The following is a 25,420-nucleotide window of genomic DNA, read 5'->3' on the forward strand; positions in this document are numbered from 1 at the left end:
GTGAGGGTGCACCTCAGATCCTGTGTTCAGTTCTGGGACCCTCACTACGAGAAAGACATGGAGGTGCTGCAGCATATCCAGAGAAGGCAGTGGAGCTGGTGAAGGGTCTGGAGAGTAAGTCCTATGAGGAGCAGCTGAGGGAGCTGGGGTTGTTTAGTCTGGAGAAGAGGAGGCTCAGGGCTAACCTCATTACTCACTACAACTACGTGAAAGGAAGTTGTAGCACATTAGGATGGGGATGGTCTCTTCTCCCAGGCAACCAGCAACAGGACAAGAGAAAACAGCCTCAAGTTGTGCCAGGACAGGTTCAGGCTGAACATCAGGAACAATGTTTTTCCTGAAAGGGTGGTTAAGCACTAGAATGGGCTGCCCAGGCAAGTGGTGGAGTCACCATCCCTAGAAGTGTTCAAGAAACTACTAGAATGGCACTTAGTGCTATGGTTTAGTTGGCAGGGCGGTGTTCAGTCAAAGGCTGGATTCGAGGATCTTAGGAGTCTTTTCCAGCCTTAATGGTTCTATGGCCACTGGTTCTGCACCTGGCACAAAGCCCTTCTCCATCCAGTTTCCCCATTCCAGTGGCATTAGGAAAAAGGGATGGCCATCTCCATCTTCCAGATCATGAGATATTCCTAGCCCATTTTCCAGCTTCTGTGAACCAAAGTCCTAATTTATTCAATTCCTTTAGCGTATCATCAAAACTTAACAAGACCTATTTCGATATGCAATCTCCCTGACAACCAAATAACTGTGACCTTTTAAGAACACAGGTCCATATTTCATTTTTATGTCTATTATCTGCAGAACAAAAGGAAGTGGGGCAGTTGCTTCTGGGCACAAAAACTGTATTTACCAAGCAGTTTTTTTATGATGATTACAAAAGTTTAACGAGTGAATTCAGGACAGCTGTCTCTCTGTGCTCTCATGGAACAACAACCCCGATTGGCAGCGGCTGGGTCGCACTACGCAGCTGCTGGGGGAACCCTGTCCCTGCACAGCTCACTGTTACTCCACAGACCTTGTGCCACAAGCTACAGCTGAGCCAGGCATGGAGGACCCTGAAGCACCAGGGAGTTACAGGGACAGCACGTGTGGCACATCAGTAGTACAGGCCCCTCTGTGGCTCACCCAGAAAATCCATTGGCTGGAGTTTCCAGCGACACTCCTTTCATCTGGCCAAGCACCAGCAAATGGTGCTCAGGGACTACACGGCACCGAACAGGTTTTCATGAAACTGTTCAAAATTTCCCAACTAATGACGGCACTCCTGTTTTGCCTTGATCCTTCCTGCCAGCTCAGCCCTGGGTTTCAGCAAGGCCATGATGTATTCACCTTGCTGTGCCTCTGCTCCCAGCCCTTTGCACCTTCACTCCTATTTCCTTTGCCAAAAAAAACCCCACTTGAAAACAAAGGGAAAAATAAGAGCTGAAAGGTTCAGGTGGTCATGAGTGAATGACGAGCTCCACAAGACAGAGTAATGCTTGAGCCTTAAGGAAGACAGATGTCAAACAGAGATAACTGGTATAAACTGGTGTAAAAAACAGGTTTAAGTGAAATTCAAGTAAAAATATTCAAAAGCTATTAAAGTACCTAAAATCCATGGTGTTTTGATCCCAGAGTTCCTAAGAACTTCGTATTATTTAGTCTTTTAAAGGCTCAGTGGTAGAGACTCCAAGCTGTTGAAATGTTAACTTATTCCATGCTCTGCAGAGACAGAAAATAAATGTGAAACTAGATCCTGACATCACCACTAGATCCCAAAATTGACCCTCCTGCTTTCTGCTCTGCCTGCTCCAAAGAACATGCTATTCCTGGAGGAGTTTTAAAAAATAAAGCCCAAGCAAGTGTTCTCATGTCCTCTCCACTTCCCAAAGCTAAGGCAAGCAGCTTGCTTGAGTGGCCCTCCCACGCACATCACCCTCTGTGTCCTGGCACTTGCAAACAACTCTGCACCAGCCCCACAGGCTGGCCTGGCACCAGCCACGAGCAGAGCAGCAACCGCAGCACGCAGCTCAGCACACTCGAGCTACAATAAACCTGTCAGACTGCGCAAGACATGAATCATATGGACTGCCACAACAGCAACCCAGCGTGTGCAGCCTTGCTAAAACAAACAAACAAACAAACAAACAAACAGACAACCCTAAGACATCCCAAAACACAGATGTAGGTAAAAGGCACTCTCCTGAGGCTGCCAGTACAGTTATACGACAGGGCTTGCCGGAAAAATATACATTCTCCTCACTTGTGACAATTCAGAAATGTTTCAGCAGAGCTGTAGTAGGGGGCCACGGGAACACAGGACCAACAGAGTCTCTTCTCACTGGGAAACTGGACCCTGATCAAGCAAATGCCTGGGTTTCCTGGGATGCTGAAAGTGAGAGAAAACACCTGTAGCAAAGGCTACTGCTCATCGGTCACCAAGGGATGTGGCTGCAGAGGTTGCTCCGGGCCTTTTAGAAAACACATCTCTGAATGTACTTAGCTGAAGGTGATGCTTCTCCCACACTGGCTGGGAAGTTATGTAGGAGAAACAGCAGCATCTTTTCCTGCTTAGGGTTTCCCTGTAGTCCTTGGTACAGCCATGAGACTGAAGCATGGAAATAATGCTACAAGTGCATCTGAGGGACTTGCATGCTGCCTCTGCCCTTCGGGGCAGCCTTCGGAGTGCATGACTGCTCCATCGATGCTTGTGGGCCATCAGGGCATACTATTTCATACCATGAACCTGTGACTAATAACTACACTTTGGACGTACATGTATTTTTCACTTGTATCATTGCAATACAGTCAATGGGGATAGTGACCATTTCTCCATTCTGTTTTCCTCCCTGCTATTTAATGAACCTACTGTGTCGCCTCTTAAGCCACAGTCCTTCAAACACTTGCAGACACCCCCTCATCTTCCAACCAGCAACCACAAGGCTGTGACCCAGGAGATGAATTAGGCAGACATAAGCACAGGGGAAAGGTTTATGGCCTTTCTATTTGCTTTTCCTGGCAGATTCAGTCCAGAGACTTTAGCTTTTCCAGGTGACAAGTGTCTTCCAAGACAGTGTCTGCATCAGAAAATATTCTATAAAATCCTGATTTAACTGTTCCCCTAGGACAGCTGGCTAGACCCTCACATTACTGCCACATGTGCCTGTGTCTGAGTTTAAGCACATGAATTGTCTTAACTGACTTCATCAGGACAACTCATGCACCGAAAGCCCACTACATGTGTGCGTGTTAGCAGGAACAGGGCATTAGTCATCTACCTTGGTTTTTGAAAGGGCGTTTGTGTAGAAAAAAAAGCAAAAACCCTCCATAAAACTTGTGGGTACAATTCAGGCATCCAAGTGATACATTAATCTAAATTAAAACCCTCTCCTTCACTCTCCCTTTTAAAAAAGCAAGTTCTTCTCTACAAGTGTATAATCTGTAGTTAACCGCTGTTGACTGATTTCAAAAGACATCCTGTGGAAGGTAAAGTCTCCAGTACCTGTGCCCACCCCAGAAGCAGCACACTCAGAAAATCTACATTTGGTTTTCTTGCAGATTTTTCCTTCCCTTCCTTCTCCATGACTAGCAATATGCATAGCAAAACATGCTCTCTGCTCTTGACAGAGTGGCTGCTGTTGCTGCTGCTGCTGCTGCTGCTGCTGCTACTGCTGCATGTTCTCCACCTGGAGTGAAAATTCTCCGTTGTCACGGCAGCCAACAGTGATGTCACAGACTGAGTATTGTGACTTCAGCTGGAAAAGGAGCAGCAGGAGCAGATGAACTCTGAAAACAAAGATATTGTTTTGGTGTAAACAGCCTTCACAAAAAAGAGGGGGAAAAAAGAAGGAAGTATATATACACATCTGACAATTACAGTTTTCTCAAAGAAGTATAAATAAACATATGATAAACAGAGTTCTCTCAAAGTATCTCAAGTATCTCAAAGGTCCAACAAAGTACTGAAAGAATTGTCATTTTGCTCCTGTTCTGTTAAGAAACGGGACCCTTTTAGCTTTTGAAATACACATTTTCTATTCTTTTTTTACTTTTGTTTTTAATACCTTCTTGTCTGGTCATTGTCCCAGAATAAGTAATCAGCACTGCTGTGTAAAGAAATAAGTCTCAGGAAATAATGCACATGTTTGCAAATGTTTCATTAACTCACAGGCAACTTGCAAGTACTGCCTGGATTCCTATGTGAGGGTGGTTGTTTTTCATATAGGTCACGTATTAATGCAATTTGAAAAAATTCTTAACTCCATTCAACCACATCCCCCTCCACCTTTACACTGAAATCCAGAGGTTGTAATTACACCCGGGAGCAGGAATAAATTAAAACAAGGGCTCCTGTTGCCTTGAACTCTTTTTTGGAAAGAAAAGCAATTCCATCTACCCTGCCTTATGTGCTCTGTCTAAGTCTGAACTCGGCAGGCTGACAGGCAAAGGGGCAAATAGGTTTTCATGAGTTAAGAGATGAAAACAAGTCACTTTCAGAGGTCAGAAATGGAGTAATGCATCCCATGTTCTAACATGTACCAGATCTTCAGAGGGGGATGTCGTCTTCACTACCTCATCTCCTGCCTCACAGAACATCTTCAGGCTGTGGCACCCCTGAGCTGCTCTGTGGAGTGGAGCAGGAGGGAGGACACAGGCACCTTATGGGTTAGACACTTTCCACCCCTTAGCAAGGGCTACTAAACAAGTGGCACATCATGACAGTAGGAGGGAAGGAAGGAGGGAAGGAGGGAAGGAGGGAAGGAAGGAAGGAAGGAAGGAAGGAAGGAAGGAAGGAAGGAAGGAAGGAAGGAAGGAAGGAAGGAAGGAAGGAAGGAAGGAAGGAAGGAAGGAAGGAAGGAAGGAAGGAAGGAAGGAATTCGGAAGGAAGGAAGGAAGGAAGGAAGGAAGGAAGGGAGGGAGGGAGGGAGGGAGGGAGGGAGGAAGGAAGGAAGGAAGGAAGGAACGGAGGGAGGGAGGGAGGGAGGGAGGGAAGGACTACCATTGCTTGCTAAAATGCAATTCCCTAATGCTTGAACAACTGGAATAACCAGCCAGTGCTGGTAAACTGATGTCTGTCTTGACAAACCTTTCTGAAAATTCACATGCAGAAGAAGGGGAAATACTTGGTAGGACTTCAATTATCACTTTCTCAGGGGACATCACAAATAATAAGCAATTCCCTCCCCAAAGTACCCCAATGATATACTAGCTTTACAGAAAATCATGCCTGAATATTTTTTCTGAAATATAAAATTGCCACACACAGTCAAAATTAAAAAGAAATAATAGGGCATTTTTAAGAGAAATTCCATGGGGAAAAGCAACTGTGAAATAGCCAAACATCAATTATGAAAACGACATCAAGAACAGGCTCTTGTGCACAGGCTTTAGGGTTTAGGGATTTCAAGAAAATGTGCATCCTAGTTTGACTCATAACGTAGGCAGAGAATGAGCAACTTTCCTCAACTTAAAAACAGCTCAGTGAGTATGTAACCCTTTAAAGTCACTGTATCTATACAGCCTTCTTGTATCTCATAGGTCCTACTGATGGCAATCTTTGCTCTCCCTGCCCATCTCCTCTGCAGGGCTGGAGTGACAGGCCTACTCCCACCCCAAGCTGGTGCAGAAGAAATAGCTGATACTACTGTGACATGGGCAAACTTCTACTGAGGTGTGCACCCCAGCCACCCCAGAGCTTGTTTATTGGTGGCATTATCATGATCTCTACTGCAAACCTTCAACCAGAGCTTTCTCCTCCCCTGCTGCTGCCCACATACAACTCTGAACAGGCTGTGGGCAGCACTGCTTCCTTCTACCTGAGAGTAGAACACAAATGGAAGGAAAGCAAAAGGTAACAAAGTGAACAAAGGCAGAGGGATTTGGGGTTGATTCTGCCTGTGAGTCAGGGCTGGATCATTTTCCCAAGCTTAAAGATTATGGTCTCATGAGTGTACCATTTGGGACTTCCACAGGGCAGGATCTGGGAGAGGGAGCAACCAGAGCTGGGAGTACCCAGGGTAAAACCAGGAAACGCCTTCCCACAAGACCCAAAGAAAAAGCAACGGCATGATCACTTTCTTCCTTAAAATAACTTGCCAGTCTGTTGGTTTGTGGCATTGCTGTTTAATGCTAGAGAGCATTACTAGAGAAAAACAGCATAAACCAGACAGTTATCATAAGGGAAAAAAGGCAACTCAGTTAATTTGCTTTTTTCCTCCAGCCCTGAACTTCTATCTTGAGGGTCACACTTGCTCCTACACAGAATGTCTGGACAGAACACTTCACCAAGAATTTTCCTCTCTGATGACAAATGGAGCCAAGCGCTTTCCTGTCTCTTCTCCCAGGTGCAACAACTGTTTATTGTTTCCCATTCCCACTCTGCATGACCAAACAACTACACAGAAAAGAGAGAAAGGTGAAAGCAAGACTATTTAAAGCTGCAAATCAAGAACACAAGGCTTAGGAAAACTCAGCTTTATGGCTACCTGTGCAACCTTCGACCCTCTTTTCTTGCCTGTGTACCATGGCAGAGCTGTTAATCACATAATCACAGGCTATTTTTCCACAGGACCTTGGCCTCACCCAGTGCAGCAGGATCCGGGGTGCTCACCTAGCGAGCACCTAGTCACTATTTCATCTTCTTGGCACTGTTGGAGGTGTGGCCCTGAGCCTTGTTTACTGTGTACCTGCCACACTCTGCTCTGATCTGGAATTAGTAATTTACTCATGGCCTTTCCTACAGTATGCTGAATGTTTCACAAACATAAAGGAATGTATTTTCACACTGCCCTTATAAAATAAGACACTGCATTACCCATATTTGATGGGCAGGAAACCAAAGCAGAGAGAGATTAATGTGAAAAGCTTCCACTAATTTTAAATGCTCAGTTGAAACTCTTAGGTACAAATCCCTGAGAGATAAATTTTGCCATTTGAGGCTGTGGTGACAAGCATTTTTTTGGGTTGATGGTCTTGGAGATAGCAGAAGTGGTATCCCTGACATATATACCATTCAAATTTTATTGGGTTGTTAACGTGGAGGTTTGCTTTCTCATTTCTTTGTATATTTGTTTTATTTCACATGCATCAAAAAATTCAGGAGAGGTATAAAAGAGCTGTTTTCTAAATATACATTCTGAAGCAGGTAGCTGGGATGGAAAATTTCTGCCCAGACAGTTTAAGTTTAGTAAAGTTGTGAACAACTAAAAATGAAGGTCTTAAAATAGGGAAGCTGTTGGATGGCCTCAACAGCAGGTCATTGCCATAGCATACACTTTTCTTTCTCTTCTCCGTTGTTGGAAGAAACCACACAGGTCAGATGTTACACTAACAGAATCAAGTCAAACTGAAACGCAAACTGTAAGTAGAACTTTATTTTATATCCTGATTCTGTTCAGATAAACAAGATCAATTTATTTTTAACTTTAATGCACAACAAAGTCTTGTTACTCAATTCCAAATAGCTTAGAGCATAAGCCCCACCTTTCCTCCTGTTCTCTCGGAAAGAGAAAGCAAGTGTCAGGCACTGCAGGCAGCACTGGTCATAAACTGGGTATAGGCCAGGCAGATGGACAGTACTCAGAGGTAGTGAATCTTACATTGGTATAAACTGATCCTTCCCCTGATTATTTGCAGGGAGATTCACAAATTCCTATAAGAAAAAAACAGCCCATCTGAAAATTTCAGGCAGTGATTTATCTGTGCTAACCCCAGGAAAGAAAGACAGACAGACAAAAAGACAGACGGTAGGGGGGTGGGAATAATTCAACCAACTGCTGGTGCCAGCCTTCTTCAGAGAAATAAAGTAATTTTACAGACACTTCTGTAGGAGAGTAAAATCCAACCTTGCAACCGTGCACAGGACTCAGGACACACAGACACAGACACGCACAGACACAGACACAGACACACACACGGCACTGGACAACACTGTGAGACAATGTGGGAGCTGGCAGAACGGGTTCCTCCATCACCTCGGGAGCATGCAAGGACAACCCTAGGATAACTCCCAACAATTCCTCTTTGCCACCCAAGCTGTATTCCTGGCAAATGATGTTATGAACAGTTCCGTCCCTAGACACGTACCATATCCACACAGAGAGGAACACAGACCCAATTTCTCCGTCCTGCACTAAAAACTCTCACCACATATCCCTGCTTTTGAGCTAGTAATGTCTCCTGACTGCACTAACTTTGACTAATTTAGTATTTTTAATTACAGAGGGATTTATGGCACTGCACTACAGCGCTCTCTTTTATTATACCCACGGTTTCTGCTGAATCTGGGTACACTCTACATACAAAGTTGCACATTAGACAAATTACACTGCACATTAAGTAAATCTCTCTCTAGAAATAGGATTAGATGGAGAGGCAAATCTTCCTCATTCCTAGTGCATAAATTAATATCTACAAAATCAATATAAAGTAAGAGCTCCATATCAATTTATGAAAAAAAAAAAAGTTTAAAAGTACTCCACAATTAAACAAATTTATGTAGGAGATGCATTCTTTTTCTTCTATTTTGCTTAATAAATAAAACAGCTGGTCCAAGGAATCAGGTCAATCAGTGTCTGGAAAAAGCCCCATGAAAGCTGCTATATAACCTAGTTTCTCAAGCTGCATAAGGCATCCTAATATTGAAGAGGCAGAAGTCCATGCAGAGACAGCATGGATGGCTCAGCTTCTGGCCCTTCAGGGTTATGGAGGACATTTATCGCAGAAGACAGCAGTAAGTGAGGTATCTTGCAAAGATCTAAGGAGATAGGCAGGCTCTGAAGGACCACAACGAAGACAACATGATGCATCTAGACCTATACATAAAATAGAGCTAGTAATCTTGGGCACCTAAGTTGAGGTCATCCAGCATAAGGAGATGGTAAAGGCCCAGATTTTCCCGTATGTTCAGATCCCCTCAAAGCTTGCCTAGCCCTGCTGCCACAGTGGGTGATAACACCTCTTCTCATAGCACTCCACAGCTACAGGGTTCCATCCCTCCCATGTCATGTGGGAGGGTGAATCCAGCAGTGCCCAAAGCTGTGGGTGTGTTTTGTGGGCACAGAGCCTATTCCAGTGCAGGCAAAAACCCCACAGCATCAGCCCATCTCCTCCTGCAAAGCACACAGCACACAACACACAATGCCCAGGCCCTCCTCACCTCAGAAAATGCAGCCCTTCCTATATTCAGTAGGTTTGAAAATATTTTGCAAAGTGTATCACAATCCACATCCTATAGAAATAAAAATGGAGCCAGAAGGAAGTGTAGTGACTTGCTGAAGCTTAAAGAGCAAGGAGCATCAGAACTGGGAAATGAAACCTCCTGGCCCACAACCCTAGGTTTTAGCTTCTTAAATAAGGATTCTCTTTCCTCATTAAAAAACTAAAAACGGGAAGAGAGGGAGGAATATTCTGTAGACAGAATGAACTTCGCCCTCAGAGGACTAGTGACCTGATATACTTTTTTTTCCTTCTCATCTCCATTTCCCCTGCTAAAGTTACAGTAACTTCAAGGACTATCCTTCTTTCTTGGTCTGCTTTAATCTAATGTGTCGGCTCAACATTGTTTTCTCAACCACCTGACGCCAGAGACCATCCTTCCCAGAGAGGAGATTACCTTCTCGCTTTCAGTCTCTCTGGACATCCTTGCAACACCCTGGACTGAGACTATTCTGCTTTCTGCATCATGATGAGGGACTCCAAAGTTCTATCCACTGGTCCCAGCCCATAGTACATGGCAGCCTGAAAGAGTACCCTGGAGGTAAAACCTGGTTGTTCTCTATTAATTTTTCATTTCAAAAATGGCTCCAGGGAAAGGAGGGAGATATAGGTCAGAGACTTTGGGGGTGGATTAGTAACTCTGTACATCTTCCTTCCTTTTTTTCCCCCTCAATTTTTTTTTTCTCTTCCAAATTCAGAAACAGAGGGCTTTCCCTCTGTATTTCTCATTTACTCCTTAAGCATCATCGGCATTAGTCAGCAAACTCCTGCTATCTCCTCACAAGCCCCTGACACTTGCAGAGTGACTAACCCTCTCTCCCCACACTTTGGTTCTAACAGTTGCATCTGGTTTTTTTCCTCAAGAAAAATGGATCTCGCTGTTGCACACGCGCAGTTCTCCCAGTAGTCACTGTAAGGGTGACCAGTCACTCCCTGTAAGCTCCCACTGCCAGGAGGCTGTACACACCACACTTTTTCAGGCACAGAGCCAAAGAGCCAGGAGGTGATGGCAGGGCCTGCTTTCAGGTCACTTCAGAATTCACCATCACAGTAGCAGTGTCCCTCAAACTAGGAAGAAGTTAGCTCCTGTCCCAAGCACAGGCACGTGGAGAACACAATGGAAGAAGCCTGAAGCCACCTCGCTTCTCTTTGCAGCCCTGCCAGTCACCTGGTCTGTTGGGTGACATTGTCTTCAGGTGCCTGCATTGGCCTTTCCTTCCCAGGCTCAAGAGTTTCTGCCCCCATTACAGAGCCTGGTGCCTGACACGATGTGCAGAAGGCCTCAGCTGGGCTTCTGAGACACAAATACAGGGTGAGTGAAAACACAGCTCCTTGTGACTCAAAGCACCTCACCAGAGCATGATGGAAGGCTCCTCCTGGCCAGGTGGGCTTGCACAAGCTGCCCACCCACAGCCACGCTCCCAGAAGACCTCGCATGCAGGTCATGCTTACGTAGGCATACCCACAGACCTGCCCACACTGTGCCCTCAGAGCTGCGCTCGAGCACGCAGCAAGTTTGTTGTATCCACCTTTCCAGGGTGATGCCAAGAGCACAAAGACCACTCTTCCTTATGTCCAACATGCCAAGAGGATGTCTTGCCCCCAGGGCAAGGCCATGCCCTCAGGCAATGGCAGGCACTACCTGCTGCCACCCACTCAGGGAATAACCCACATCCAGAGCAGAGCACATCAATAAGTATCAGTGGGAAGGCTGGTGAACTTGGTGCTGGAGTATTTTATTCCCCATTTAACCCTGATACCCTCACCCCAGCACCGACCCCGCTCCCGCCACCGTTACCTCCGACCCCATTGTAGGAGAGCCTTCTGCATTGCTGTGTAGGGAGGCATGAAAATAAACCACCGGCTCCAGTGCCACACTCCCTCCTGGCAGATCTGTTTCTCTCTTCTTAACTGTTTCCAAGTGCCTGGCTGTTTTATAATCCCCAGTGAGCATTCCCTTAACTCCTTCCTCACTGATCCTTCCACTCTCCCTCGCTCGCTCTCTTCTAAAAGGCAGAAAAATCCAAGGCAAGGTAGGGGGTAGAGAAAGCAAAGGAGGGGGCCTGAACCAAAGAGGGAACATCTGAATCAAAGAGGGAACATCTGAATCAAACTGCACATATTAGTCATTTCCCCAGCCTTCTCTTACACAGACAGACTGACTCTCCTGTTAACATATTTTTTTTTTTCCCATGGACATTTGCGTACCTTAGAAACTTCTTTGCTAATCTCCTCCTGCTTTTTCATACCATGAGGTCATATGCTCCTGCTGGTAGCATGACTTTAAATCACACAGCAGCTTGCCCTTTGAGGTCTGAACAGAAATCACTGTCTTAGATCACAAGTAAATATGAGTTGATGGCTTCAAGCCCAGTGTCACCACCACCCCACCTATGCATATTGCAAAATTCGAGAAGAATCAAATGCAGGTGTTGCTTCCCAATGGAAAGGACTTTGGCAATCACTGCAAAGGCTGTGAGAGGGCTGTGTGGAGGAGCTCAGGCAAAGCAACACATCTTCCCTGTTTCCAAGACGTGGGACACTGCAACTACCCTGAAGTGACCTGTCAAGAGCCACACATGCTATGGGTGCTGAAGGCTGTGCACTGTGTGTGTGCTTGCATGCATGTCAGTGAGGTAGGGGAGGGAGTCACTTGGCCTGAGACATTTTAGGAGACCCATAGGTCAAGGCTAGACTTGGATGAGCACAACGTATTAGAGGTCGCTGTGTGCCAGGATGTGCTGGCAGCACAGCGTGGGGTGGGACAAGTACAGCGACCCAGCAGCTTTGGATTTCATAACCCTGACTATGTGCAATGCAACGTCACAGAACACTCTGGTGTTTATGCTGCTCCTGTGAGAGCATGAATAAAGAATACGGCCGAAAAAAGCACTGGCTTTCACGTGTCCCCTCTCAGGTGGGAACATGACATGTACAGCTAGCTGCTGCTCTTCCTCAAAGTCTATGGGTGCTTCTTCCAGCATCTTGAAGTTACCCCTGACAGATTCCACTCAAAAGTTTGCCAAGGTATCTTTTTCCCTGACAAAATGAGCTATTCTGTCACACAAGGCTGGGCCGCAGGGCTTTTAAAATCGGTTCTGCTGATGTTCAAAGGGAGCAGCTTGCTGTGCAGAGGAGTGGTAGAGTTAATAGCAGTAGGATCAGCACAAGCTCTTACCCTACCATCTGCCTCCAGCTCAGCCAGGCCTTCTGCTGAACAGCCAGTGTGGGCTGGGGCCACTGGAGTGAGCAGCAACTCACTGACATGAAAGACTGCCTGGGTTAGTTGATTAAGAATAAGATTACGAGCACAGGAATCCTGTATAGCGCTGGTACTGACTCAGTTCAGGGATTTCATTCGGATATTTAAGCCCAGTTTTCCAAACAAGTATTTTATTTTGCACAGGTGGGTGTTTGTGTGTCAGCTTAAACAAGCCCCATGAACTGATGATCCCAGAAACAGGGGTCATCTCTGAAAATGCTATGCTTTCTTCTTTGGTCATCCCCACTGGAAAACAGGGATAAATAACACTTAACTATCTCACTCCCCTATAATGTTTAAGTCCTTTACACTTACAGAGCTCTGGAGGAAACACAGGAAAGGCCATTGGAATGGACAGGGATGCCTCTCACAACTATGGGTCACAGATCCCTCTTGTTCTGCCTTGTGGACTTCTTTTAAGCACTGGCCACTGCCAGCAGACCCTGACAGAGGCTGCTCAGCTCTGTTCGTGCACATCCAGATTGACAGCTTCCTCAAGAGTTCTCCCTCTCTTTTAATAATAGAAGAGCCACTTAAGGCTTGTGGATGACCTCAAAGTACCAAATTGCTGACCCACTACCAAAGTCGGAATCTGCCAATGCAACTGTGAAGAGCAGGGCTTGGTCCCCTTGAGGGATGCCAAGGGCAAAACAGTTCTGTAGTCCCATAACAAAATACTGAGGTCCCCTCTGATGTCATATCATTCCGTAGTAATACCCTACAGCAATTTAAAGGACTGCTGCAGCTGATCTCCAAACCCAGGAGGAAACACGTGGAGGATGCAGCAAAAGGGTGCTGGTCTGGAAGGGAGATGGGGGATCTGGGATGAGTGAGGGCACAACCTGTCTGCTCTGAAAGCGAAAAGAACAGAGAGGCCCCTCCTTTCACAGATGGAGGGAAGAAAAAAGCAAGATGAGCAAAAAGCCTGGACTTAATAATGAAAAACAATAGCTCATCATTTATTTTCATATCCTCTCACTAATGCTGGCATAATGCTAACAGTGGAATTCTTATGGCATGCATGTCATGCCTGCAAATACCAAGTGAATTATTTCTCAGCGAGGCTATGGGCTATGGCACTGAGCAGCAAATTCGCTACAAGCTATTGGATGATGAACGACAGTTCCCAAATTCCTCCTTCACAATGCTACTTGCATTAGTTGTAATTTAATGAGTGTGAGAGAGAAAGTTTTGGCTCAAAATACAGAAATAATATTGCCTGCTGCTGCTTCCCACTGGGTCTTGTATTAACTCACACCACCTCCACCTCCTACTTCTCTACCTCCTCCCTTTTCACACCTATCCTCAGGTGCTAAAAGTTGTGTCATGAAACCCATCAGCACGGCAAGAGAGCACGCAGAAGCCCCCAAGCACATGCATTCCTTCTGGCTAAAAGGCGGGAGAGGACACAAACCTCTCCCTCTTCTCTGCCAACAGTCACGGCAGGCTGGGGTGCTTCCTACAGCAGCCAGTCTCGGTGTAGATAAGCCACTTTGGTTCTTTCCTCCTAGGGAGCCAGTGCAGGTGAAAGACACCGACCTGCCAGTTCTGGAAACAGAGCACAAAGCACACACTGCATGACCCATGTTGGTGCAGAGCTCCCACCACATACCCCTTCCAGCGTGGTCCCCATGCCTCCCCAAAGGGAGCCACAGCAAGGTAGCCCAGCCTCACCCTCAGCTTGCAGGCTGTCTCAGCTGGTTTGTTGCTCTTTTTAACAATTCTGAGATCTGGTAAGCAGCCAGTAAATGTGAACAAAACTTTTGCTAGGGGGTAAGGCCTTCGGCAGTAAAAATGTGCCATCACTGGTGACCCCCAGTGAACCTGGCAATCACTGCCACAATGCCTCCTCCTGAGCTCTTGGGTAGATCTGTACCTCCCACATCTTCAGGGCATAAATCAAGCCCCTCTTCTTTGCTCCATGGACCTTGACACAAAAGGGACAGCCACAGCAGCAGGAACATCTTGCAGGTCTCTGCCCTGGAAGGAGCCTAACTGGCCAGCATCACCTCCCACTCCTGTGGTAACCTTGCAACAGAGCCTGTACCCCTTCACATGACAGGACATTTATCCATCAAATGACCCTGCAGATAAGGCTCACACCTGAAGCAAGACCCACTATGTGAGGTCTCATATGCTGGGCCAGAAGAAAGCCAAGAGGTCTGATCTGAGCAGCAGACTTATAACCAAGAGACTGCAAATATCACTACTACTCTCCTGGTATATCCAGTCTCTTCAGTGTTTCCTGCTGACAGAGCCTAAATGACAACCATCCATGGGCTCCTACCCGGTGGAGCATACAGAATAGTCCTTATCCCTTCTGTGCCAACTGTAATTTAAAAGCCCCCTTCCCACATTTTGTGGTGTTTTGAGAAAAACAAATCCAAACAAAATTTACATGTTTCTGAAACGAAGGCATAAGCAGGGGAAGGGAAAATGCCCTTAAGGATTGGAAGCAAATGTGTTTGTGCAAATGAGACCCAGGATTTACAGTTACCTTCCAGCCTCCAGCAAGTGCTACAGTCTTAGCTTTGACTTAAAAACAATCTGTTTTCTCATAAAGGTTGAAAAACACCAGTGATATTTTCTCTGGTGTACTGGCCAAAGTCCCACAGCCCTGGCTGGGAGAGGAGGGTGGACACGATGTCACAGGACACTCCCAGGGACATCTGCAGACACAGGTCTGTAAGGACACACACATGCACATCTGTGCTTCCCAGCAATACAGCAGGCACGATGCTGGGGGCCACCTTCAGAAGCTATCTGGCCACAGACTTGCCTCTTGTCAGAATCTCCCTCCCAAGCCCACGTGTAGCACTGCACACTTTGTGGCTTTCTTAAAACTATAGCTGTGCTTTAAGCAGTGACCAGGCTCTGAAATAAATGAAGGCATGCCTTGCTAAAGTGACCCTAAATGAAAGCAACAACAATTGGCACAAATAAATAAAAAAGCACCACAGCTGCAAATGAAAAAGGAAGAAATGGTGAGCCTCATCAGCCTGCTGTAACTAACCTTGTGCTGGGCAGCTCACCCATTCAGCAGTGTGGGGAGCCACGCATCCCCACAGCAGGCACCAGATAGAAGGGGTCACTTTGGAGACAGCAAGCGTGGGGAGAAGGGGACACAAGCACGAGAGGGAAGTGGGGGGCTCCCACGACAGTGGCCCACCACAGTGGCTGTGTGGCCTTTAGGAGCCTGGCACAGGGGTGCTGTTACCTGCTACCAGCTTGCAAAGAGAAGCAGTGACCAGGCTGGGGAGATGAAAAGCAGTTATCAGGGGCAGAACTATAGGGATGAACATACCTAGACATAGGGAGACCTGCTGGACTGCCAGAACAGGCCTGTTACTGCAACACCTTCTTCGGGCATACAGTGCAAGCTACAGTGGTCAGAACTGCCAGCCATGATTTATCACATTTACTTACAGTTTAAAACTCAACCAAATCTGACACTTCTGTTGGAACCAAGAAGTTCAGCTGAAGATTCCTGGAGCAGCTGGGAAGGCAGAGGCTGTCCTGTCCCTTGATTCCCCTCCTGATAGGCTGTTGTGGCTCAGGAAGGGTGAAGCTCAGACACAGCACTCGGTGTCACACTTCAGCTCCCTTTAAGCCTTCAAATTTGGGCTTACACGGGGCTTAAGTGCAGCCTGTCCCAACACAGGGTTGGATTTCACAGCTCTCATGTGCTGCTAGGTTTCCACCTCCAACAGAAAAGGGGATGAGTGCCCTGCAGGCAGCCTGGCAGGCAGTCCATCCACCCAGATATCCTGAGCAGAGGATGGGGAGCACCTGATCCCAGCAGCCCTTCCCATGTCCCTGGAGGGCAAGATGGGAGGGCTGAGATCACCAGGGCAGGCTCCTGCTTCCCTTGCCTCAGTTAGCCAAATAACTCCAATATCCACCCCTTCATTAATTTCATGCTAACCACAGAGTGTTCTACCTCTGCGATCAAGCCTGTGCTCCCATATGTGTGCCCCACATCCTTGCTGGCCCCCCATGGCTCACCCTGAGCCCCAGGGCGACCACAGAGTCCCCACCCTTCTGGCCCACGGCTTGGGATGTCTGACATGCAGCATTCAGTTCCCATGTGAAGTCAGCATGTTCTCGATACACAGCACGCTATGTCCTCAGCCGTGAACACCTCAGGTGGGCTGGCCACCTTCCAGCAAGGACAGCTGAATATGACAGGGCTGGGCTGGGGAGGGGTGGCACAGGGGAAGAAGCTGCCAGAAACAGGAGAAAGGACACAAAATACTCTGGGAGAATAAAAGCCCCATCCCTTTCACCAGCCCTGCAATACAAGAAGGCAAGAAGGACAGGAGTATCAACCACAACAAAACCCAAATTAAAAATTACGACCTGCAACTTGCTCCAGTGATGCCATGTAACAAATGTGGCTAGGAAACACACTTCCTAGCTCACCATCAGGGCTGCCACAAGCATCTGCTTTATTGTACACGGTATCAAAAGCACCAGGCATCTGCATCTGAAATCATGCCCTCTCCTGCCATTCACTCACATCCCATCTTCTTTTTCTCTTGCACATTATTTTCTACAGGCAGCAGCTTTTTGGCAGGAGTCTCAGTGACTGTTTGCAACAGGGCATGGCAAGGCAAAGCAGACATCTCCTAAAGCATCCTCTTCCTGAAACCCCTTCAACCCTTCCTGGCTGAGAGGAAATGCAAGGATTGGTAATGACTCAAGTGCTCCTCTGGGAAACAGCAGTGATTTTAGAGGAAGATGAAATAACTTTTAAGCCAAGCCTAGTCCTGGAGAGGGGAACTCCACACGCTGTAGCTTGAGTTCACAGTAGAGCATGAACAAAGCCGGGATTCAGGCGCCCACCAGCAGAGATACTGGAAAAGATACAGCTACTTTGTTAAGGTAGTCTCAACTACATTAAATACATTGTGAGTGATACAGTAAACACATCTGAAGGGATACAGATTCCTCAGGGAATACTGTATTTGCATACAGACCCCAGTTAAATCACACCATTAGGTAAAGTTTCAACTGAGAATACAGAGACAGACCTGAGACACATTAGCAGAGATGAAGATATATCCAAGAACTGGTCCAGTTGGGACATCAAAACCTGGCACTGGGAGAAGATGCATAAAAGATGCCTGCCATGCAGCTCTTCTGGATCAGGATAGAGACAAGCTGGTGGATGTGGATTACAGATCATTCTCCATCAAAATGTCTTGAATGATATTTCTCTCAAGCTTGGATTTCTAGTAACCCTTTTTTTCAGCCTGAAAAGTCACAATGCTTGATAAAAATCTCTTCCTGCCTTTTAAAGGCAGAGTGGCAGTGTCCCCTCCTGAACACACTGTGATTTACAGTCTTCCACACTAACACTAGCAATGCGAGCCCTTACGCAGAGACTGCAGACAGCACTCCTGCCAACACATACTCTGCCACAGCATCGCTCCACGTAAACACCCTGCATTCACCTTGTTTATATTTCCTCCTCTACAGGCTGTGACAGCTCACAAACACACACAAAGCCTAATTTATATTTATAATAAATCTCCCTTCTTCATTCACTGCAGCGGAAAAGAGCCCTGGTACAAATACAATTTTTTGGGAACATGGTGTAACAGCTCTAAGGAGAATCAGGCCCATGCTCTTCTGTAGATAAAGAGGACAAAGCCACACCAAACACATGTGTACACTCCTACACATGCCTACAAACATGGAAGGAGTCCCACACACACACACACACAGAGATACTATTCCACCTGTGCTCTCACACACACTGCTCAATAACAGCACCAGCTGTCCCTTCTGACTCACACGTGCTTTCAGGCAGCACAGACTTTTGGAAGGTGCACTTTTCATTACACAGGTGCTCACAGCCTCAGATAAGTGACAGGAGAACGACACTGCAAGAGAAGTACTGTCACCATCAGTGGGATATGCTTGTGTCTGGGTCTCACAGGTCCTTCTCAGGTGGTGCAGCTATTTTAAAATGGGGGTTGCAACCTGTTTCTTATCTCCACTTGCTAAATACACACATATTCTGCTGTTGAAAGAATGCGGAGAGGGAGTTAGGTGGGAAAGCAGATTTCTGGTGGTGCCACTGATAGTGCTAGAAGAGATGAAGAAAGTTTTTTATTGTACTCATGAAAAAAATGTGATCCCTAGTTTCTTTGTAGACACATGCCTTGGAGGATTTATGAGATCTTGGGTTTCTCCATGCTGTCCACAAACCGGCTGTAGCCAAGAGTTGTCCTTTTGTTTTAATTTGATTTCAGAGAAAAGGTTGTGATCTCTCTTCTCTCCACAAAGGACCTTGTTGCTGCTTCCCTAGCCTCCATCACCCTGAGGCCTGATTGTGGCAGTGTCTTCCCCACAGGACAATGCTGTCAGCCTGCTCTGAAGCTGGGCCTAGTGTGCCATGTGGGTGCTTGCAGGGGAAGCACACCCAACCAGTCTCTGTGGTCTCTACTGGCTGCCAATAAGCTTCCATTAAGGTGACTTAACTATTAATTCCTGTCAAGGTGTTGTGTGCTCACGTCTTCTGTACAGCTCTAACTCCTGATGGCCTTGCAGAGCTTGAGTGACTCAAGCAATTCGTCTGATCTGCCACCTTCTCTCCATCCTGGCAACACTCTAAGCTCAACCAAAAACTTCACTCTGCATCACCACCAAGCACACCAGCAGCCTGCCCACTACCAGAAAGTTCCTGTGCACTGACATATTGGGAGCTGGAGGATGGGCATCACCTAATCCCAGCACTGCTCCGCTGCTGACCCAGGGCTCATCCCGCAGCACATTGCCGAGTTCCCATAATGGAGAGAGCGCCATTACGCACTGCCCTAGCCAACTGTATTGCTAAGGCGAGCTGACACATCACCTGGCACTGCTGTCCTCAGATCCCTCCACTTCACTCCTCCCTGGAGCCCCACAGGGCCTCAACATGGCATCAGTTCTATTTGTCAATGTTAAGGTGCTCAAGTGTGCCGCCAGAGATTTCCAAGTTAGAGATGACTCTGCTCTGGGTATTTTGAAGACCTAGTAACGGCTATTTAACTCCTCAGAAATTCTGTCACAAGAGGAAGATTAAAAGTTGCACACACACACACATACACACAGAGCTATGAGGATATCAAAGACGGTTTTTTTAGAAGTTTTTCTCCAGTTTTTGAAGTCAAACATCTAAATAAGGAAGTAGCAATGATGGCTGGAAATTACCACTATTTGGAGGTAAAACAGAGACCTGTTGAAAATCCTTGCCAAACTATGTGGAATTTGTCAACACTAAATGCTGCCTAGGAGAAAGTAAACCCCCATGCACTTTAGCTGGACATTCTTCTCCTCCAGCCTATTGCTTTAAGCAAACAGATAGCCTTCCTACACACGTACATGTGGAGCAATATGGGCACTCACCCTTCTACAATCCTGCTGCTGTCAGGTCCTGACAGAGGAGTAGCCCAAAGCCATGGCAGAACCATGCAGAAGGTCAAAAACCAGCCCACTCCTGGCACAGCTCTTCCACAAACACCACTATGAAAAGCTAACCCTGGGATGAGTCTCGGACCTCTCTCTGGGCAGGCTGAAGCAGCCTAGAGATCACAGTCCCGCTAACATCCTTCTGGGTACTTCCTCTTCTCCCCATGCCACCTCTGGCTGATTTGAGCACCTGTCATGACCATCCCTTCTCAAATACAGGTTGTGCATTCTCTGGGATAATGCCATGCCACAACTGTCCATCTTTTGGAAAATCTGCAGCACAGAGCTCCTTGACTTCGGATCCCAGCTGCCAGTGGCTATGAATAATTGGTAATTAAAGTAAAAGTGAAGCCATACCAGGGGATTGTTGTGCCTCTAAGTTTTCTCCAGACTACTCTCAGGAGACACAGGAGAGCTACCAGAGATAAAAAAATAAATCTCAGCTTACGAGGTTTACACAGAGACCATCAAAAATATGCGTCTGTATTGTTCTGACCTCCAGATCTTTTTTTTTCCTTCACATTTTCCTAACCTTTAAAAGGCATGTAAGATAAACAGAGGAGAAGCTAGGCAGACAACATCCTCGGAAGAGATGTAGGAATATAATCAAGCCCTCAGACACACGCACACAAACACCATAATTTATCTCTTCCTCCTCCTGTTTGATATTATCCTCTGTTCTAGTATCATAATCTGTTGCTATGGAAACAGCTATGATGTCATTACAAGAGGTTTATGGATGCCTTGAACAGGAAGGAAAGGTACAGGATGATGGGAGAGGGAAAAAAAAACCCACCTACAAACAGCTGCTGAGCAGGAGATGTTCCAGGAATGGCAAGTGTTAACAGGGAAAAGATAAATACATCAACGGTGCTGGAGTTGTTGCAGACAAGAGCAGAATATAAACCGCACTTTAAAAATAAAGAATGCTTACAAATTTTGCCTACAACTAAAAATATTCTGGGCAAGCTAAAGGACCTTCCTGAAAAAAACAAACTTTCTTTGAAATGTTCAGCAAGTTTTCTGGGACTGGATATTCTCTGAGTCTTGCTGCTAGAGTCCAAGTCTCCACGACGCCACTCCATCACCTGCTGTAACATTCCCTCCAGAAGCCTAACACCCCATCAATGCAGCTAACAGTTGGGGAGCTTGCTAGCTATCCACCATCCTGTGTATGCCTCTACGACCTGTAACTAGAAAAAACCCTCGTGTCTTCAAGCAAAAATAAACAGAACCATAAAATCTCTTAGGCTGAAAATGACCTCTAAGATCAATGAGACCAACTGTTAACCAAACACTGCCAAGTGCACAACTAACCATGTCCCCTAGCACCACATCTATATGTCTTTTAAATACCTTCAGAGATGGGGACTCCACCACTTCCCTGGGCAGCCTGTTCCAGTGCTTGACAACCCTTTCCACAAGGAAATTTTTCATAACATCCAATCTATGCTTTCCCTGGTACAACTTGAGGCTGTTTCCTCTTGTCCTGCCACTTGTTACCTGTGGAAAGAGGCTGACCCCCACCTCACTACAACCTCCTTTCAGGTGGTTGTACAGAAAGATAAGGTCTCCCCTGAGCCTCCTTTCCTCCATGCTAAACAAGCCCAGTTCCTTCAGCTGGTCCTCATAAGTCTTGTGCACTAGATCCTTCAGCAACTTCGTTGCCCTTCTCCGGACATGCACCAGCACTTCAATGTCTTTCTTGTAGCGCTCCTGTGCCTTTAAGATTTGTTTATTGGAGAACGTCCAGCCTTCCCGGACTCCTTTGTCCCTCAGGACTGTCCCAAGGGACTCTTATCAATCTGTCTCCTAAACAGGCCAGAGTCTGCCCTGTTCAGAAATCCAAGGTAGCCGTTCTGCTGAGCCCCCTCCTTACTTCTTGAGAATTGACAACCGATCACTGTACCCAAAACGGCCTCCAAACACCACATCACCCACAAGTCTTTCTCTGTTCGCATAAAACAGGCCCAGCAGGGTGCCTTCCTTTGCTGGCTCACTCACCAGTTGTGTCAGGAAGTTATCTTCCCCACACTCCAGGAACCTCCTAGACTGTTTCCTCTCTGCTGTTTCCTCTCTGTGCAAAGACACACTGAATCCACTGGATCACACCCAGTAGCAAATAAACACCCTAACCCCAAACTATAGTCAATGGAAGAGCTTTTATTGCTCTCTTCACCCAAGAGAAAGACCATAACCTTACAGACTCACTGCCAAACATACTGACATACCTGCCTTGCTACTAGAGAGAACAGTATGCTGAGCCTCAGACACTTGAGATGTGCCCAGCCTTCGGGCCATGCACATCCACGTGTGGGATGATGCACATGTGGTTCTCACCCATGAGCTCAGGTGCTGATGACTGGGCCTCCATGCTTGTACCTTCTTTGGCCACCCTGACTGATGGTGAGAGTAGAGCAGACATGATGACAGAGAGGATGGGGCAGTCACATATGTCCTTAAAGACATCATGTGCAGGCTGAGGGAAATTCAACATGAATTTGCCTGATGGGGAGGAGGAAGGAGAACGGCACATCAAATTGTCCTGCACAGGCACCGTTGTCATGGGATGAGCAATGGCAGAGAAGGAGGAAACCACAAGGATCTCAGATCAATGAAAAGTGGTGGTGTTTCAGATAATCTCTGTCCCATCAGTTTCCTGAGCATGGTGAGTGGGATCAAAGATTTTAAGGGAATGCCACAGCATCAGTTTTGCCTCTGGTGTCAGCTCCAGATGGGGAATACCCAGACAGACTCTCTGTTCCGCCTGTGAGCATTAGGATATTGGTAGTGTCTCCTGTCCTCGCTCACCTTCCCCTCCAAAGATGTTAGAGACAACTGCAGGGGAAAAAAACAGAGAGAGACTGAAGTCTGATGAGAGTGGGAGAGACTGAAGTCAGTAAGTGCAACTGTAAAAACAGTCCAAGATGGGATCTTCAGCATCTCACTCAATTTTCTGCTCCTGCCAGCCTTGGCTGTGACAGCCCCAGCCCCTGAAGTTCTCAGGGATTACCTCCTCCTCTTCTGTTACAGTCACTTGCCCTCATCTTTGTTCCCCACCTGCCTCTCTCATCATCTTCTCTCTTGTTCCTGACCTACTGACTTACTCCTTCTCAATCTTCAGCCCACCCATTCCTTTCCCAGAGGAACCTCTGTCACAAATGTTGTGGAAAACCCACACATTGTGACTTCCTCTCCCGAAAGTGCCCCAACAATTTGAATGATGCACCCTCCTGCGTCTGCATCTACATGAAATGCAAATCCTTTGGGGTGGGAATGACCTACCCCTTCATGTCAATGTCATGCCTAGTACAGTAAGGTTCTGCTTTTGTTTGGCACAGCAAATACAACTGTTATTAGGAACACCTCAAAAGCACCAAAGGAGAGTAAAAGAATAGGAGGTGTGAAAACAATGCCAAGTGTTTTGTGTGTTTTCCAGTTTCTTTTCTATTTTGTGGGCAAGGTTCTGCTTCTATTTTTTATTAAACCATTTTTTCTCTTCTGTACTTTATATTTGGGACTGCAGAATAGACAACAAAGCTGATCTCGGTAAAGAAACAGAGACTGTGCTATTTAAATTGGCAGGTGACACCAAGCAGGATTGCAAAATCGGGGGAATTAGATAAGAATTCAAAACAATCACAACAAATTGAAGGGTACAGGATAACATTCAAATGGGACAGATACAAAAATCACACACTTAGGTAGGAAAGCCTACCTCCACACATACAGGATGGAAAATGGCTCATGAGGCATCAGACTTCTTGGACAGGATCTGGGAGCCACAGCACATCACAAGCTACCCAGAGAAGAACAATGTTACGGTGCAGGAGTTAAAGCAAACAGGAGCACTGCCTGTAACAGACATGAAGAACACTTCTGCTCTCCTTGGCCAGCACAGGAGCCAAAGTACAGCACTGTGGTCTCACAGTGCCATTCAAGAGAGGGATGGACTAGCTGAAGGGAGCACAGAGAACCAGGAGGATGGTCAGAGATGAAGGGGAAAAGATACAAGAGAAAGAGTTGAAGAACGTGTTCGAGATATGATTTAGCCTAAGGAACACAAAGGAGAGACATGACAAAGACAAAGGCATAGTCTTCCTACACCCACAATTAAAAAAGGACGACGAATCAGAGCAGGGAAAGCAGAGAGGAGTTACAGAGGAGGTAAAACCTTGTCAGTAACAAAGCAAAGGGCAATGATGACAGCCTGGGCATGCTGTGAACCATCCGTACACGGGGAATATGCTGGACAAGCCTGTTAGAGAACATGCTGGACAGGTATTTGATATCCTGCTTTGAAACACTTACTTAAATCTTTCCTTTGCCCATTTCCTATGATTTAAATGATTTTGGTGAGAGATAAGTTTCTTTGGCATTTCAGCATAGCCCAGAGCCCAACCTGTCAGCCTTTAGGACCAAAGGAGATGTTAGCCTGCAGGGTTCTGCTAGGTAACACATTGTTCCAGGTCTTGCAGATTAAAATCTTTAAACCTTTACGGATTAAAATCTATAAAGAACAGGGAAGACAGCTGCCCTTCGTAGTTTCCCAAGTATCTCTGGCAAATACCACTGCCTTGTGGGATGACCTTTCCTGCTTTCCAGGGTAGGAGCTGTGTGTGACTGCTCTTACTTTGTCCTTCCAGAGACAGATATCAGCACAGGCCCTGGAAGGTGAGCAGGACAGAGAAGGACGTGTAAACAGAGTGAGCTTTAACTTCTCCAAACATGTCCCATTCAGTGCTGACACTAAAGAAAACCAAGGGAGCGAACAATGGCATCCATCACCCAGCATAAAACTCCCTCTCCTTCCAGAAACATGACACAGACAGGCGGTCATCAGGTGGAGACCATGCTTCCCCTGGTGTAGCTCCCCGGGTTTCAGTGACATTGTTGCTGATCTGTATCAGAATCAAGCTCAGGAGCAGCTCAAGGGGGTCACATCTCGAAGATACGTCCCTTCCTCTGGCTATTCTGTACACCTCCTGTGAGTAAGCAAAAGGCTCTGTTCCTTGGCATCATTCTGTCAGTGGCCTGATCAGACAGCCACTCTTTATATAGCACCTTGAACATATACAGCATTGTATAAATACACACTATTACATCTTATTGTTACTTCCATTCAATAAATAAATCCTAATGGCACAGAGAGCTTTTTAATTTAGTCCTGACTCTGGATTTTCCCAGGTATTTTGAGATGTGGCAATGCCTTTGCCAGCCTACAGAGACAGAGGTTGCTCCTCCACTCATGTGCGTGGGCAAGTCTTAGTAGAAGTATTTTTGCCATGAAAACGACCCAGTTCTGAATGATACCTGAATTCAGGAGTGGTCCCAAAATACAGGCACTTGTGCTTTCCTGAGGATGGACCTCAGTTTCCTGATAGGGCCAAATGAGGGAGTATTCAGGGGCGCTCCGTGCTGTAAATGAGGGGTAGCAGTAACGTGCCTCTACTCCTCCTGCATGACAAACAAATTGCTAGATGTCCTGTCTGGAGTGAAATTATC

At 46.5% G+C, this 25,420-nt stretch overlaps 1 protein-coding gene across 5 annotated transcripts in view; it reads right to left on the bottom strand.

Annotated features, from left to right (window-relative positions):
* HIPK2 (homeodomain interacting protein kinase 2) overlaps positions 1-25,420 on the bottom strand; it is a 131,793-nt gene that overhangs the window by 100,562 nt on the left and 5,811 nt on the right. Inside the window, exon 1 of one of the 5 annotated variants that reach the window (XM_032105370.1) lies at positions 10,994-11,084. The exons of the other annotated variants lie outside the window; for them this stretch is intronic. The gene's annotated coding sequence lies outside the window, so the exon portion shown is untranslated. Of the gene's footprint in view, positions 1-10,993; positions 11,085-25,420 lie in introns of those variants that run through there. 5 annotated transcript variants of the gene reach the window in all.

The sequence above is a fragment of the Corvus moneduloides genome, chromosome 4 (assembly GCF_009650955.1).
Source record: "Corvus moneduloides isolate bCorMon1 chromosome 4, bCorMon1.pri, whole genome shotgun sequence".
Lineage (NCBI taxonomy): Eukaryota > Metazoa > Chordata > Aves > Passeriformes > Corvidae > Corvus > Corvus moneduloides.